Source organism: Bos taurus, chromosome 10 (genome assembly GCF_002263795.3).
Source record: "Bos taurus isolate L1 Dominette 01449 registration number 42190680 breed Hereford chromosome 10, ARS-UCD2.0, whole genome shotgun sequence".
NCBI classification, from domain to species: Eukaryota; Metazoa; Chordata; class Mammalia; order Artiodactyla; family Bovidae; genus Bos; species Bos taurus.
The window spans coordinates 70,479,898-70,483,827 of NC_037337.1; the positions used below are offsets into that span (position 1 = coordinate 70,479,898).

The following is a 3,930-nucleotide window of genomic DNA, read 5'->3' on the forward strand; positions in this document are numbered from 1 at the left end:
TTGTTGTTCATTATCTGGTTTCCAACAAATGTTATCTCACATTTTAAAAATGTGAGTTGGGCATTAACATCAGACTCAGGATACATTATATCAGTCTGTAGCACACGGACAGCAAAAGCAGAGAACAGGATATGATGAAGGGGTTATCAATACCATTACAATGAAGACAGTCTTGAGACTCTTAATCAGAATAGTACCAACAATTTGAACATTTTGAACATTGACTTACTAAGGTTTAAATATGGCATGGATGTAAGTGCAAAAAGAAAAAAGATTTTCCTTCAGTATAGCACTCAACCTCCTGATAAATTCCTTGTCCGTATACATTTTAGTTAATTCTTCTGGCTACACTGTCTAAGAAACAGCATAATTGAGTCCAGGTTTCACAGTCATTAAGCAATGAGAAGCACATCATTTAATGTAGGCTATGCATTTATCTTGGCATTGAGTTTAGCTCTATGGTTAATCAATCAGCATGTGTTTTTGTTTTGTGAAAAGAATGTGGTTCTTGTAAAGATATCTAAGTCAAACTTAACTTTCCTCACAGATGTTCGTTTTAGCTGAGAGGAAAAGGTTATACACACAAAAACATTATGAATAATACACAATATAAAATTTCCTCATATGCTTCTTCAATAATCTAAAACTGGTACTCATTTTATTATCTTTTTTCATGATACCACTACAGAGAGGAACTAGCTGATAAAACCTATGTGGAAGTCTATGCAGAAAGGCCATGCCCTGATATAGTAAGTACATGTGCTATATAAAACCATCTTCCCCTCTCCCCACTAAAATCGTAAGTTCTGAATTAAGACAGTGTGTTTTATATAGTCTCACATCTCCCGCAACACCTACGGCAGTGCCTTGCCTTAACACCGCAGCTGTTCAAAAAGTATTTGTTGACTATTTAATTATGGCCATAAGCCTATTACCAAAATAAGCACGGTAATGCTAATCATTTTAAAATTATGAAGCACAAACTAAAACTACTAACCGAAAAGGAAGTTTGACCAGTTTCAGAATGAAATGTACTAATCCCAAGCAAATTAGGAAGATATATCCCAATGGAGGGCTTGCCAGGTAGCGCTAGTGGTAAAGAATCCGCCTGCCAATGTAGAGGATGTAAGAGATGCAGGTTTGATCCCTGGATCGGGAAGATCTGCTAGAGGAGGAAATGGCAGCCCACTCCAGTATTCTGGCCTGGAAAATTCCATGGACAGAGGAGCCTGGCGAGCTACAGTCCATGGGGTCACAGAGAGTTGCACAAATGACTGAGTGATTGGGCACACACACCACATTTCAGAGGCTTTGAGACTCAGGAATTAATTATTTTTTATATCTTATAAGAAGGAATTGTTCCTTGCTTGTATACGTCCTATCTGAAACCAGGGGACTAGGCCAATTGATATATCAAGTCACCTTCCTACACAAGTCTGCAATCCTTTTCATTGGTAAAGTTCACATTCATTCAGAGAGAAATGGCATATGAAAACAAGATACACCCTGAGAATAAGATTTAAAAAAAAAAAAAAACTGCTTCAAGCTGAATTCAGAACTCATATTCTATCCAGGCCCAAATCCCTTGAAATAGCCAGAGCAATAGGTTTTGTTTTCATTTGTTCTTTGTCATGACCTACAATATAAAATGGACATAAAGGATGCATTTTACAGAATCAGTTCAAAGCAATTCCTCCGTAACTGGTGTATAAAAATAGCCAAAGGGAAAAAAATTTCCTTCAGAATCAGAGTGATTGAAAATATATTTCACACAGAAAAAATTATTTACTTTTGGATTGGTCTAAATCTAACGTGTGAGCCATCACCACAAAAGAAGAAATAAATTGGTCCCCAAAAGATTCCTAGTAAGGATACGTAGGATGATCACTTGATGTTCTTCCTTTTCTCTTTTTGCTTTTAGGAGCTTTCTATAAGGGCCTAGTGACATGCCTTGTTTTCCTTCCATTTCTCTCTTTGTAAAAGGCATTTTAAGGCGCTTATCATTGCCAACTAATGTTCATTTTACGACACTGTTCTCAGCAGTCATCTTCCATGGACAAGCACTTCTCACTCAGATCATATTCTGCTTAGCTTATCAAAAACATAAGACTTCTTTTTTTTCCTGTCAGACTTCATTTTTCCTGTAAATTCTATTTCTGTGATCTTTTTTTTTTTAATCACACCTCTGCTTGATTCCTAGATTCCATAGTGCTGTTCTGTAATTTACTGTCTTCTCCAGTGTGCATATTGTTCCTAGTTTTGAAGAGGTAAATCTGGGCACTTTGGCCTAATCCTTTTTGATCTCATAGTCTTTTTTTCTCATTTTCCCAAGATCAAATGATTATTTCCAAAGCAGTAATATGGAAATCAATATTCTTTCCCATAATTCTTTGCAACTGGGACTATAGAAATGTCACTGTCCCTGCCCCACATCTTCAAATGAACATTCTCAGGTTACAACAGTAAGTCTTCCCAAAGGGGAACTTCTGGAAAAACAAGCTATTTCCTTGGCTCATATTTCCCCCTTTTTGTAGGATGCCCAGCCATCTATCCAAGAATATACTGGGGAGTAGAAAGGCATCCACCAAGAAGGCCACAGTGGTTGACAGCCATAAGATTAGAGACAGGCACAAAGGTACAGATCAACATACTGGCAAAAGATCTGTGACAGCTTGGGAGTAACTCTTCATTTCATTCATGGTGGAAACACAAAACATCCTAGGATGCCCTCTTCCTGATAGATGGTTGCTATGGAGTCACCAAGTCCATAGTACTTGGATTCTCTGCCAGTGAGCTATACCATAGACCTCAGAGTGATCACGTGGAAGGGATGTGTGATGAGAGTAGCAGCAGAAGCAGCCATCACCTTTTAAACTATCTCCCCAATAATTTGGTCAAAGGAAGATCACACTTCTTTCTGTACATTTCCAGATCCTAATTCCTTAGCCTTGTCACACTCTTGGTAATGCTGTGAAACTTTACCATGGACCCCTGAACACAGTCTTGGAGTTAAGCCTGTGAACAACCCACGCTTCCCAAGGATGATTGCAATATGCTGAGCATAATAAATGAGACTAGGAAGCTGACAGAATTCCCACCCCAAAATATTTCATCCTATTGTTGAAGAAAGTGGCTCATACCCTACCAGGAGGAGTACCTTCATGTACATCAGTGGCTGGGACGGTAAGACCAGGCCCAGGAGCACCTGACTGGCTGGGTCGGCCATGAGGGCACCCGCAGCCAGATGGACAGACAGAGCCACCAGAAAACCAAACCTGTCCCAAATCATGTGTCAGGGCTTTCAGCTTCACTGCCCCACCTCCCAGTCATTGTTAGAGTATTGACTTCCAGTATGCCGCCATGTTTGAGGCAGCCGGAGGACAAGAGCCAGATTCCATGTGGCGCAACGCCCTATTCACTCAGGAGCAGTTGACAGACCCACCACTTTGCCCAAGACACAATCTCAGCAGTTGGCTTCACCTCCTCTACCTGGGAGGAGGAAATGTGGCAGACAAGAAGGCATCATAGGCAGATGATTAAAAAAAAAAGATATGGGAGAAATAAAAACACTAGAATATAGAAACATTCTCCCCATCACAAAGAAAGAAACAAAGGCAAAGAGGACTACCTCCACCCTTTTCCTCCTTCTCCATTCCTTCCTCCAAGCCCAGGAGCTGGACTTCCAACCACAGAAATGGAAGAAGGAGGCACTTGAGTTAGGGGATCGAGCAGGAACTCTGAGGTTGCTGCTTTCCTTCTTGTCGCCTTCTTCAGGAGCAACCTTGAGGGCAGACACTGAGGAGGTGCAGCTTAGGTCTGGGGTGATATACCTGAGACCTGCCCTTTCTACAGGAAAGCTCAGTGGGGTTGGCCAACTGTGGGATTTTCCTTTAAAACACATTGGGACAGTCACACTGGTTGTTAAAATAA

At 40.6% G+C, this 3,930-nt stretch overlaps 1 pseudogene; it reads right to left on the reverse strand.

Annotated features, from left to right (window-relative positions):
* Positions 1–2,327: 2,327 nt before the first annotated feature.
* On the reverse strand, positions 2,328–3,339 carry LOC101906445 (mitochondrial carrier homolog 2-like; annotated as a pseudogene).
* Between the last annotated feature and the right edge of the window lie 591 nt (positions 3,340–3,930).